Genomic DNA, 15,078 nt, shown 5'->3' on the forward strand with positions numbered 1-15,078 from the left:
GTTTAAATTAAAAAAAAACTATCAGCGAAGTAACTCTAGCAGAAACAAGAATGTTATGGGGAAATTAACTGATTTCAGTCAACACTGGAATGTTAAAACCACCCAGTCCATTTAGTGAGAACTCGCTTTCCAAAATCTGGTGTTTGTGGATTCATACACAACATAACTAAGAAGTCTAGATCTCATCAACCATCAAATACTTTGTTACCTTTTTTTCACATTACTTTTTAATGCCAATAGTCTGAACCTCCACTCAAGTAATACATATAAAAGAAACTGAACTTGTTTCAACTGCATTAACCTAAGGTGAATTAATTTAAATTATAATACTCCTCAGAAAAATGCAATATCAGTCTAGGATTAATTTTAGCATCTTTCCTACCAGAAGAAGGTGCTCAATTATTCTAAACTTAAGAATAATTTGAAGTAAATTTAAAGAAACTTTTCATATTTCAAGAGTATCTCAGAAAATAATAATTATTTATTGATGTATATATTTGTTTTTCGCTACTTAGCTCCAATTTAAAAAGTTAATCATGAACATTTGGGAAGGAGAAAGGGCAGAGTTTTTTGTTATTCCAGATAAGGATGATAGCATTGAAACCCAAAACAATAAACACACACAAACATTTGTCTTTTTAAATTAATAAACATATTTCAGACAGTTTCATTCAGCACAGAAAAAATCATTTTAACGAGAAACACACATCCTTTTGAAATATTAACTATTCAAAAATTAATGTAAATTTAAAAAGGGGATTCTTTAAAAATAGAAAATGAACAGATTATTCCTACAGTATCAATATGAGAACTTAAAATATTAGATATGTCATTGTAGAGGAAAAGGCCAGTCCAACAAAAATACACCTCATAGGACAGCTCTTTGGGAGGGCATTCTACCTGCTTGTGCTTATTCTCTACATGAGGTATGTAGGTCACCCCATCCAAGAATCTGTGGATAAACATTACCTGGAAGAGTCCTTTGAGCTAAAACTTAAGGCAAAATAACTTGCTGAGAGTGGCTAATTCACATTCTAGAATGAGAATGATCAACATTTTCCTATGGCTGACCTGTGGCGAAATGTACACAGTGAACGTGGAGTTCTGACATCCCCTTCCTCCACCCTGTCGTCAAGACCACACATCTTCAGCTTGACCCTTTCTGGACCTTTCATCTCCCTACATGTGTCTCACGATCATGAAACTTTCGTCTTACGTCATCATGCACTGAAATTTCAATTTTTATTGTTCAGGGTAGCTTACAAATGGATGATCATTTCAAAAATTCTTTTGACTTTTCACTCAAGCTGGTGCAGTGATTCACCACTCTGATTCATAAAGAAAGCAATGATAAAGTATAAAGACAAAAAGACAAAAATCCAAACTTGGGCTCAAACACCAGATAAAAATCTCTGTAGGTCAGAAAAGGATATAAATGCTAAGCAGTGAATGGGGCTGTAGCTGCAGACTCACTGGGATTGTGTTAAAAGTATGCAGCAGACAACTTGAAAAGGCTCCCACTGACCACAGATGATAAATGAAACCTTGAAAAGAATGATATCTACCAAAAATTGAAACACAGTGAAAGTGGGAAATCCGGAGTTGACTAACAATACTTTTTAAAAAAATTAGTCGCCTTTTAAGAGTGCCAGAGACTCAAATCATTATTCTGAAGACTGGCAAACAAAGGAAAAGAATCAAGTATTTATTCCCCCTTTCCTATATGAACTATACCTCTGGGTAACAATGGATGGAAAGGGAAAATTCTTCTTTAGGAGAAGAATTCCAAAATAAATAAGAAATGATGGAATTGGAATATCACCATTTTGCAACCCCTAATGAAATAATGGACACGGGCAGATACCACCAATGGCTGCTAAAACCAGTAGGTGAAAAGCTGATCAATCTTAATGTCATGAAAAACAGAAACAGATGTTATGTGCCTTCTCTTAAGTGCCATGGGAAGTATACACCACCACCTCCAAAGTATTCTTGGAAAAAGAAAAAAAAAAAGCCAGATCTCATCAAGCCTCATCTATAGGTCTATTATCATTTTATGGGTAATGGAGGAGGTGGAGGTACATATTGAACCATATCATGGAGGAAAAGAGAAACTACGTTAACCTTCTTAATAAATAATTGTAAGAAAACAAGAGGTGAGAGTTGGAAACGTTCTACATATTTGATTATTTTTTTTAAGTAGTGTCATTTTTTTAGATGTGATAACTGCATTGTACTAATGCTTTAAAAAGATTCACACTGAAGTATTTACTGATAAAATGATATAATGTCTAATTTTACTCCAGAATAATCCATTGCAGGAGGGAGGAGGGAGATTCGAGGAAATGCAACTGACCATGTGATGAGAATCATGGAAGTTACACCACTAGTTAATATTACAGAAAGAGAGAGAGGTGGAGGGAGGGAAGGGGTGAGGGTACTAGGGCACTGAGTGGAATTTCATTGAATCTGTACACCTTTAGTAGCCAAGGTGTGGCTCAAAGACCAGCAGCATCAATGTCACCTGCCAGCTTGCTAAAAATGGGGAATCTCAGGCCATGCACAAGATCTCCTGAATCAGAAACCACATGAACAAGATCCCTTCGTAAAATTTGTGTACACAGTAAAGTTTGAGAAGTACTTTTGCAGATCACTTGGAAGAAAATGATTATCCTCCAATCCATGCTATACTACTCCATTTATTTAGGTCTACCCTAATGGCTCTCAATAATTTCTTATAGTTTTCTGTAGAGTCTGTATTAGTCAGACTGGGCTGCCATAACAAAATACCACAAGCTGGGTGGCTTAACAGAAATTTACTTTCTCACAGTTCTGGAGGCTCAAAGTCCAAGATTAAGGTGTCAGCTGATTCAGTTCCAGGTGAGGGTCACTTCCTGGGTTGCAGATGGCCACTTTGTCTTCACATGGTCTTTCCTCTGAGAATGAGCAGAGAGCAAGAGAGCCCTCTTGAGTCTCTTCGTATAAGGACACTAATCCTACCAGATCAGGGCCCCACTCTTGACTTCATTTAACCTTAGTTACTTCCTTAGAGGCCCCATCTCCAAATACAGCCACACTGGGGGTTAAGGTTTCCACATATGAATTTTGGGGGTACACAAACATTCAATCCATTAACAGAGGCCTTGGGCCAAGCTTTTTGCATTTATTCCTGGATAATTAGTATTCTTAACTGATTTATGAATTATAATAATTTAGTTGTAGATTCTTCTAAATTTTTTATGTACATAATCCTATCTTCAAATAAAGGCCGTTTTTGTTTGTTTGTTTGTTTTGCGTTACACGGGCCTCTCACTGTTGTGGCCTCTCCCATTGAGGAGCACAGGCTCCAGACGCGCGGCCACAGCTCACAGGCCCAGCAGCTCCGCAGCACATGGGATCCTCCCGGACCGGGGCATGAACTCGTGTCCCCTGCATCGGCAGGCAGACTCTCAACCACTGCGCCAGGGAAGCCCCAGGCTGTTCTCCTTTTAAGGCTTTTACAAAGTTGTTATTATTCCCCACCTGTCTCTAGATCAATGCTTCTCAACCTTGGATAGTCATTACATATCTTGAGGAGCTTCAGACAATACCAATGCCTGGACACCATGCCCAGAAAGTCTGATTCGTTCTTCCTAAACCTGAGGATTTTTTTTTTAAACTCCAAAAGTGATGTGGAGCCAGAACTCAGAGCCACTGGTCTAGACACTGCTCTGGAGTCAAGAGGAACAATTCCCACTCATAACAAACACACGGGAATCTATTTCTTGTGGTGTGGTCTTCTCTCTCCAAATAAATTAGAGAAGGGTTGACACTTTCTCATATAATATAATACCTTTTCCTTTGCTAGAAATTGTTCACTGCCTGACTCCTTCAAGGGTCAGCCCATGATTTCAAACAACGTAGCAAAACCTTAGCTATCCAAACAGAGTACATAAGACTCTAGGCAAAGATCCATACATGTGGAGGTCTGAGAACACTAACTTCCCAATAGGACCTCTTCAAATATTAATTCAGAAACCTTATTTGGAACAAAGAAAATAAAGGACAAACTAGAAGAGAAACTTTCCATTAAATTTGTCCAGTTTTGAGGTAAGTCATCTTAATTTTAGTACTATCAACATAACATTTTAAGTAGCATTTTCTTACAAAGCCCCTACTCCCTTTCATTTGCATTTGTATAGTTGATGGTGAAAAATGGGCATGGTTGTACCCACCTTATAGCTGAAGAAACATAGGCATAATTTCAGTGACTTATTTCAAAGTCAGCAATCATTGACAGAATCAAGAAAATCAAAGCTGGGCTTCCCTGGTGGCACAGTGGTTAAGAATCCACCTGCCAATGCAGGGGACATGGGATCGAACCCTAGTCCGGGAAGATCCCACATGCCGCGGAGCAACAAAGGCCGTGCGCCACAACTACTGAGCCTGCACTCTAGAGCCCGCAAGCCACAACTACTGAGCCCACACACCACAACTACTGAAGCTCACGTGCCTAGAGCCCGTGCTCTGCAACGAGAAGCCACCACAATTAGAAGCCTGCACACTGCAACGAAGAGTAGTCCCCGCTCGCCACAACTAGAGAAAGCCCACGCACAGCAAAGAAGACACAACGCAGCCAAAAATAAATTAATTAAATAAATTTTTAAAAAAAAGAAAATCAAAGCTGCGTTGTAATGTTCCTTCTGTTCTACAATTTATACTAAAAAATACTCTATTAAGATATTTTCCTCAAGATATATTTTAAGAAGCAGTATTTAAGCCTGGATCTTCAAATTCCATTAAATTTAAAATAGCCACAGGACTTCCCTGGTGGCACAATGGTTAAGAATCCGCCTGTCAATGCAGGGAACGTGGGTTCGAGCCCTGGTCCCGGAAGATCCCACATGCCGTGGAGCAACTAAGCCCGTGTGCCACAACTACTGAGCCTGAGAGCCACAACTACTGAAGCCTGTGCGCCTGGAGCCCATGCTCCCCAACAAGAGAAGCCACTGCAATGAGAAGCCCGTGCACCACAATGAAGAGTAGCCCCCACTCACCACAACTAGAGAAAGCCCACTCACAGCAACGAAGACCCAATGCAGCCAAAAATAATTAATTTAAAAATAAAATAAAATAGCCACAAAAATAAGTCGAGCAAAATAAATCCTGAAATTTGAAAGCTAGTCTCTATGGTCTGTAAAGACAGCTACAAATTATATTTAGTTTCAGCCTTTAGTTTTACCATCGTTTACTTTCAAAACGAACTTTGTTTCATTTATTTATAATTTCCCTTTATCTTGATAGCAAATACAAATAAATCAAAACCACATGGCCAAATGATAGACACAGGGGAGATGTATAGGTGACTATTACTGAAGAAGTGTGTAGAACTTTCTTTTTTTAAATTATTTTTATTTATTTATTTATTTATTTTTGGCTGCGTTGGGTCTTCGTTGCTGCGCACGGGTTTTCTCTAGTTGCAGCGAGCGGGGGCTACTCTTTGTTGCGGTGCGCGGGCTTCTTATTGCGGTGGATTCTCCTGTTGCAGAGCACGGGCTCTAGGCACGCGGGCTTCAGTAGTTGTGGCTCACAGGCTCTAGAGCGCAGGCTCAGTAGTTGTGGCACACAGGCTTAGTTGCTCCACAGCATGTGGGATCTTCCTGGACCAGGGACCGAACCTGCGTCCCCTGCATTGGCAGGTGGGCTCTTATCCACTGCATCACCAGGGCAGCCCCAGAACTTTCTTTCCTAGAAATTTTCCAAGAGGATTTACAACCCTCGGCCCCCAGATACTCCGGACTAATAGCAACTGAGACTCTTTCAGTGTAGTGACTCTATGTAGTTTCTAAAGGTACTAAATACATCTCACATAAATCTGTCTTGCATTGAGACAATACACATGCTTCACTTCTGCCCCTTCACCCCCCTCCAAAAAAAAAAAATTGCTCCAAAAGGAGGGAATGGTGAAAATAAGAATTATTTCTCTCTCCTTGTTCTTGGTTTACAGCAGACACTGATGGCCACAGTCCAAACCCAGGAAGGTTATCAGATATAGTTTCAGGTTGGGGTTTCAGGTCTCAGTACCCATAAATACTGCTGGAACTTCTTGAGTACTGTTAAAGGAAATTAGACATTGAGACTCTGGTGGCCATATACTTCATTATTGGGGGAAAACTATCCCACTTTCCAAAAGTTCATTTCCACTTAGAGTTAAGTAACATAACGTCAACCTGATCCATATCATACGTACATCAAAAGGCAATGATAATGTGCCAGTAAGAAATAAAATCAAGAAGGGTTCAGGTTCCAGGCACAACTGGAAGGTCCCAAACTCAACAGGGGAAGAAACACATGCTCTGTTCTTCCATGATCCTCTGACAACAAGCCCCAGGATGATACCCTGGCTTCACTCAATACTCAGTTTTCTGGACAAATGCAAACTTTCCATTCTGCACTTAATATTTTATGTAACTCACTGAAGCTTTCAGATAGACTAAATATATTTTGTCTAAAAATTAAAAGATTCTTTTAAAGTAGTACGTTGACAAATGTTTGGGAGACAGGGACAGCTGTATTTTCACCTAAGCAGATTTCACATATCTGTACAAAATCATAAAATAAAATAAAAAACAAGTGTTTGTTACTTTGTCACTGCCTCAATTCCATTTCACATTTTCAGTTGGAGCTATATATCATTTGTAAGGTATGCTCAGTTCGGAACTAAAGCCATTGTAACTTTATAGAAATGGGATGAAATCTTCAAAGACACTCATTACTTTAAATCTGCTTGGTAAGCAATTTTTTAAAAGAAAAAGGAAAACAAATTCTTGTATATGAATGAGATCTCCAAACTCAATGGTTTTTCTCCAAGAATGATCTTTAAAACAGGGTATCAAGAAAATGACCCCTTTCCACAGTTCCTTGACATTCAAAATCTCTGTTCACAAGTTTCCTGCTAAACAAGTTTTTCTTAATATCTAGTTTGGCTCTTATTTTTCACTTTTAAAAACAGAAAAGTAATGGCATGGGAATTTTGAAAGATATTTTGTGACTAAAAGAAACTGGAATAGAACTTTACAATATGGCTTTGGTAACAATAAAGCATACATTTAATCTTTTATGTTACTACCATAACATACATCCAGTGATGAGATGTGTTGGCGTCTCACCTGCTTTAGTTACATATCAAGTTTTAATCACTTTATTTTCTCATCACCCACGAAATCCAAATAGCTTTCTCTTCATTTTTGCGAATGCAAAAGCAAAACGAACTCTTCTATGTTCTTTTGCTGCCACCCAGTGGCTCTGATCAGCAAGTGCCAGGATGACAAATCTAACTGAAGAGACAGAAACACACCTTCAAGAAAACCCAAAGCATGAAAATCCAAATTATGAAAAGGGATAAATGTCGAAGCAGGCAGTTACATGAAAAAGGGTTCCTTTATGTTGCATAAAGATTGAGGGAAAACCTCCCCTAGATTGTAATTTAAAGCAAAAATGGGAGCACGGCACTTCACTCTTCCTAGACTCAGGCTGGTTGGGCGTCAGCGCGTAGTAGGCGTTTAAACACCTGTTTAGCCTAATCCATTTCATTAAAATGCTTATTATAATCAAGCGGAAAAATAAAAAACAACGAAAAAGCTGTATTTGCATTTGAATATAAATGGATAATAGGCTCAAATAAAGTATTTTAAACGTTAGTCAACTATCTTTCAGTGAGAGGACTTCCTTCTCTCCTTTTCTTTGGCCTCCCCGCGCGCGCCATGAGGGATCTTAGTTCCCCGACAAGGGATCTAACCGGCGCCCCCTGCAGTGGAAGCGCGGAGCCTTAACCACTGAACCGCCAGGGATGCCCCGAATACTTTTAAGACGGTCTGAGCAGGAGAACAAATTGTCAAAACCAGTCAAAAATTCAGGATGATTTTCCCGTCGCGGACACAAGCGATAGAGCACGGGGTCAGAGATATGATATTGCTCCAAATCATGCTCCAAAGTTGGTGTGCAAATTTAACACCGAGACTACATAAACCAAAACTGAAACCAGCTTTCCAGTGTTTGAAAATTCAGTGTAGGTTTAGCCAATCAGCAAACAGCATCCATGACCCGGGTCCTCTCCTCCTGCGAAGCCCCTCTGTGTGCAGTTTCTGGGCGGGTTATAAAGTTCAGGGCAGAGACAGTGAGAGAGGTGCAGTCTCCAGAGTGGACTCACATCCTTGCCTCACTAATTATGTGCTCTTGGACATAAATACCCACTTCAATTGGCTTGTATAGATCACAGATGAGATAACACAGGTCTGCCCCAACCATGGCCAGGACCTGGTGTTAGCTTCCACAAATGCTCACACATGGACCAGGCACGACCTTAATATACATATGCACAGAAAAATTATTATTCAGAGAGGAAGGGATGATTGGAGAATTTTATTCATTTGTAAATCATTTTTTAAATTTATAACCTATGCTTTAACTACAGGTACTAGTACAAAAACAGTAAACAATGAGCCTGGAATCCAGCAGTGAAAATGGCAATCCAGTAGGAACTTTAAGATATCACTTATTCCACTTTATCTTGATAAATGGCAAAAATATTTAAAACAATTGGAAAGGACAAAGCCCTAGTAAATTCAGTTGTGCTTCCCAACTCACATATTAACAAGCATTTCTTATTTCTCTCTAACAAAAAATATGTATTTGGGGAAGAGGATTCCTATGCTTTGCCTCATAGAAATTTGAATATATTGAAAATACCTTCCAATGAGTCAGGAAATTCAAAAACTTTTAGGACACATTTTAAAGGAAAGCCCAAGTCTTATTCAGAATGAAATGTTCTAGTTGCCAGCTTCTCAGGATGCAGCCCCTAGCTCCATTTCTATTTTATCATCAAGAAATGTAAGATTTTCTACCTCTCCTTTGATCACTTAAATAATTTTTTTGCTTTGAACCCCTACAAAAACATATAGCAGAAACCACAAATAAAAGCTTTAAAAATAAATTCCACCACCACCAAATGCTGGCAAGACGTGGAAAAACAGGACCCTTATTCATTGCTGGTGAGGATACAAAATGGTACAGCCACTTTGGAAAAGCTTGGCAGTTTCTTACAAAACTGAACATACTTTTACCATATGATCCTGCAATCACACACCTTGGTATTTACCTACAGGCATTGAAAACGTATGTTCACACAAAAACAGGCACGTGGATGGTTACAGCAATTTTATTCATCACTGCCAAAACTTGGAAGCAACCAAGATGCCCTTCAGTAGGTGACTGGATAAATAAACTGTGGGACATCTAGGCAACAGAATATCATTCAGCACTAAAAAGAAATGAGCTATCAATCCATGAAAAGACATGGAGGAATTTAAATGCAAATTACTAAGTGAAGGAAGCCAATCTGAAAAGACTACATACATGATTCCAATTGTATGACATTCCGGAAAAAGCAAAACTATTAAGACAGTAAAAAGATCAGGGGTTGTGAGGAGGAGGGGATGAACGGGTGGAACACAGAGGATTTTCAGGGCAGTGAAACTACTCTGTACAAGACTATCATGAGGGATACATGTCATTATATATTTGTCCAAACCCAAAGAATGTACAACACCCCGAAGGAACTCCAATGTAAAGCATGGACCCTGGACGATAATGATGTATTTATGTAGGTTCATCCGGGTATGTAACAAATGTACAACTCCGGTGGTGGACGTCTGGTGGTGGAGGCAAGAGCGGGTATGTGAGACCTCTCTGTGTTTTCCGCTGTGAACCTAAAACTACTCTAAACATAAAAGTTTATTAATTAATCTATTAAAAATTACATATAAGAGGGAAGGGGAGTACAGGCAACAAGGACATCTCATACAATTATAGCTTAAAATGATTAATTCAAATATTTCTGTAAATTTCAAGGCAACACATAAGAACTAAGCTTAACAAGTCAGAGTCTAAGAAGATATGTATTAAGTTGTACCTGGTACCCCTCTTAAAGGATTAAAACACACATTGACACTATTCCCAACAGCTGCTTTTAACATTTCTTTTCAATGTTATATATTTAAATTATTGTAAGTTACTTTAAATGCCTAGCTAAGTAAGAGAATGAAATTTAATTACAGATATTTCCAATGTTATGTATCTAGGTATAATATAGCTAAGTATATGTAATGTAGCTCAAATAACAATTTATGCTAAAATAAAAATTTAAGTAGTCAATAATTAAGGAAACACTATTAGGTTGGTCTTTATTACTGTCTTCTACAAATTTAAAAAGTGATAGATAAAATCTAGCAATTGTAATTCCTTAAGGCTTAGTTTAAATTGTTTAGAAGAAATCCTAAAAAAGATTTTATATTTTGCTACACTTCTGACGTATATAACTTCTGATACTGAACAATTAATTTCCACTACAATACAGTTAGATTGCAGTGAGAAAACAGATCCTGAAAAAAATATAAGCATGTTTCCTATGAACTAACCTCGCTTTATGAAAATTAGGTGCAGTAAGATCCCTCTTCCGATTCGGCATTATTAAGACAATCAAGCAAAGATCCCACTATAACTTACACATAACCCTATTTTTGTGGTATCTCACCTTACCTTAAACAACATTTACAAGTTTCAAAAGAGTATAGAAAGCAGGTTAGAAAAACAGCCACTTTCAACTAAGAATTCTCATTTTTCTGGCTATATCTGAATGTAATTTGTCTAACATTAAAATTAAAAATAAACTGGGCCCACATGTAGGAAACTATTAAATGCCTACATTTTTATATACACATGGTGTTTTTTTTAAGACAATGAAATATCTGCTATTACACGTAAGCATTCTCACATTATTTCCTTGTCACGGAAGGATTTTACTTCTTGCCTAACATCTCACAAATAACTAGCATTCACTAGGTTATCCGATTCTCGTGCTGCTTCTTTGAGCAAATGTTGATCAGTACAACTATTTTTTCTCATTTCTTTTTACCGAAGAAACCATGCACACAACACAACAGAAAACAAAAAACCTTTGCTCCCACTTTACTTCTGCTCATGTGAGGGATTATCACTTTTAAATAACTGGTCTTTAATTCTGGTGATTACCTTCATAACACACACCTACACTGCTATTTCGTTGGCCCTCGTCTATTGACTCCCCAGCCTAAAAATGAGGATTTAATTTATACCACTCCCCGCACCTTACTCCCTTACTCCTTCCAGTTTTTGACAGAAGAATGAAATCACTTTGTACACCAGAAATGCAATCACTTTGACTGAATCACGTTGCTGTACACCAGAAACTAACACAACATTGTAAATCAATGATACTTCAATTTAAAAAAAGAAAGAAAAAATATAGCTATTACCTTTACAACTTACTTAAAATCACATTCACCCAACAGTGTCGTGCAGCATCCAGGTTTCCTGCCATGAGCATGCCCTCTTCCCTCCTCCCCATTTCTACCTCACTTCTGTCTACATACCTTCACTTTTACATTATCAAAGTTGATTTCCTTCACATTCTTGTCTTCTGTTTAATCTACTGGTTGATTGTAAAAGCTGAAAACCAGTAAGCAACATTTACAATTTCTTTTAATTAAACTGGTCCCTAATCATTAAGATTAAAAACCCACTTCTGAGTTCTCTAATACCTAACTTTAAAGGGAAAAAAAAACTGAATGGTACACTAGAGTTAAGAATTTGGGGGGGGGGAAAGTTTTAGGGCTTTAAAAAAAATCTCTATACAGATGAATTCAATAAGCAATTTTTTAAGTGGTTTGTGCTCTTGGATGAGCACAAATTACATACAATCTGTGTAAGATGTATGTATTTATTTTCATTATTTGAACCTGACTGCTGTGTTATATTAGGAAGAGACCACATGGCACATGATAATAGGCTTAGTGAAAATTTCTCCCCCATGGAAACCTGACAGGGTTTTCTTTCCTTCAGGGAAATGAGTTTCTTCAAACCAAGGTAAAGTTTAAAAGATGGTACACTCAATCAAAACTAACAAAGCCTGCTAGAGAGGTCTGAACACTTTGGCTTCAGAAAGAGTATAACAGACCCTTGACATTTCAAGGTCTAAATTTTGAGATCTTTGCTCCAATTCAAAAATAGTCCTAGATTAAGTCTACATAGGCTCCTGGTTTTCTTCAACATTACATTTTCATCTTGTGTCATGAAGTTTCTTTGCACATACTTTCACTCCAAGTTATAAATCTTTTTAATTCCTTCCATCTAAACGGCCATTGTATTAGTTTGCTAGGGCTGCCATAACAAAGTACCACAAACTGAGTGGCTTACAAGACAGAAATGTATTTGCCTCACAGTTGGGGAGGCCAGAAGTCCAACATTGTAGTGTTGGCAGGGTTGGTTCCCTCTGAGGGCTGTGAGAGAATCTGTTCCATGCCCCTCATTTAGCGTCTGGTGCTTTGCAGGCAACCTTTGGTATCCCTTGGCTTATAAAAGCAACGCCCTGATCTCTGCCTTCATCTTCATATGGTGTTTTCCCTGGGTGCAAGACTATGTCCAAATTTCCCCTTTTTATAAGGACACGATATTGGATTAGGGCTCACCCTGTGGTCTCCTCTTCACTAACTACAACCACAACAACCCTATTTCTAAATAGGGTAATATTATGAGGTATTAAGAGTCAGGACTTCAGGCTTCCCTGGTGGCGCAGTGGTTGAGAATCTGCCTGTTAATGCAGGGAACACGGGTTCGAGCCCCGGTCTGGGAGAATCCCACATGCCGCGGAGCAACTAGGCCCATGAGGTTTTTTTTGCCACACCGCACAGCTTGGGGGATCTCAGTTCCCCGACCAGAGACTGAACCCAGGTCATGGCAGTGAAAGCTTGGAATCCTAACCGCTAGGCCACCAGGGAACTCACTCTATCCATTTTACCTGTTGATGGGCACTTATGTTGTTTCCATACCTTGACAATTGTAAATAATGAACATTGGAAAACTAAAAATGGAACTACTATATGATCCAGCAATTCCACTCCTGGGTATATATCCGAAAAAAACAAAAACACTAAAAAAGAAACTAGCACCCCAAATGTTTATACATACTTTTAATGCTTTTTTTTTCTTTTTGCGATATGCGGGCCTCTCACTGTTGTGGCCTCTCCCGTTGCGGAGCACATGCTCTGGACGCGCAGGCTCAGCGGCCATGGCTCACGGGCCCAGCCGCTCCGCGGCTTGTGGGATCTTCCCGGACCGGGGCACGAACCCATGTCCCCTGCATTGGCAGGCGGACTCTCAACCACTGTGCCACCAGGGAAGCCCAATGATTTCTTTCTTAAGGGAAAACAGTAAAGAAGGAAAGGATCAGAAATGGGATAGTAAATGATTTCAATTTAAATAAGTCAAGGAATGTATTATTAGAGAGAGCAAAGGTCACTAAATGAAACAATATCAGCCAGATACATTACAACATGGTCTACAGACCACTGTTCTAGCACTAAATCAGAAATGATTCCTTGTTATAATCATTCTTTTGTATTTTAATAATTAAACATCTTTGGACAAGGTCCAAGATGAATTATACACTATAGTAAATTGCATATAACAAGCCTCTATCCTTTTTACAATAACATTTTTCAACATAGGCTCTCAATAGCTAATACTCACCTAATAAGAAACTGAAGGTATTCTTTTCTATTTCTCCTAATCATCTCATTCAAATCCTATCACCATGAATTTCCTGGGTACTTGGCTTTAAAATACTGTACTACTATAAACTTTAAATTCAAGCCCTGGATAGGTCTACGTTCATTTCAGCAGAAGCATCTTGAAATGTTGAATTATCTTCAATTTCCTTCAATCATTTATTGCAGCTGCCAAACTGAAACGGCATACCTTAAAGGCAACAGTAAACTGAAAGGAAATAATAAAAGAGTCTCTTAAATGTTTCATTTATGAAAGCTTATCTTTCCTGCCATGAAATTTTGTGTACTATCTGAAATATATCACTTTACAAAACTGACATCTTGCATGCAGTTATTTTGCCATGATACACTTGCCAGACTTCAAGGTTTTGGGGAGGGGGGTCGGAGGGAAGGGACTGGCATGTTTTCTCAACCTTTTATAAACAGATAAGTAATAAAGAGCTAGGCTGGTTTTGGTTTTTGGCCTAAGATTGGGAGTAGGGGGTTACAGAATTAAAATTAAGTCTCAATTGCCAGTAGATATCACTATAGCTACCCCCTTTTCTGGACAGCTTTAACTAATCTTCCTGGCTATATTAAAATTATACCATAAAATAAACACTTTAAAAGGCACATCAGGTCAGAGGGTGGCTGCTCTCTGAAAGGAAAACAAATCTGCAAACCAAAATTATTCAAAGCATTTTCTTGAAATCCTGCGCACAAGCAATATAATAGCAAATTAATCAAGGAGAACAAATCTACAGAATAATGTAATAAAATCTGTATACTTTTCCCCCAACATAATTGTTAATGAAAACTATAAAATGCTAATATTTAAAATAAGCAAAATATGGTTTGTATTTCCAAAACTGATGAGTTTTAGACCAGGATATAGGGAAAAGAAATGTTTTTATTAGTTAAGTACATTCAGATCACATTTATATAAAATAGGTTGCTATTCAGTTAAAAGAGCCCCTGAATTTATCAGAGCAAGTTTACTAACTATTCTATGAAGAGAGAAAACAAGATGCCAGATCTTCTTTTTCTCCGCTTTATCTACCAAACTTAGCTATTACATGAGGCTCAGAATCACTGTTCAAACCTTTCTCAGTTAATGTTACTTTGTAAAGCCAGAACTTCTGATAATTTATTGCATAGAGGTATGGTTTAACAGTATTATAAGCTAAGTGATTCCTAAAACATCTTTTTCTCCAATGACCTACGCTTAGGAAAAAGTATCTATATTCAATACACTGTCCATTTTTTAAGCATTTCCTGTATTTCTAGTCAATTTTTAAAGGCTCATTTAGAAATAATACTAATCCATTTCTAATAGCTAAGTAGAACAATTTTTTTAATTTGCAGGGTATCTTAAAAACCAATCAATTTGACATAACCTCAAATTCCAGGAATGTAAACCATAATTCAAGCTTCAGTTTTCCTCTTAAAATATTCTACT

This window comes from Grampus griseus, assembly GCF_964374135.1.
Source record: "Grampus griseus genome assembly, chromosome: 15".
NCBI lineage: Eukaryota > Metazoa > Chordata > Mammalia > Artiodactyla > Delphinidae > Grampus > Grampus griseus.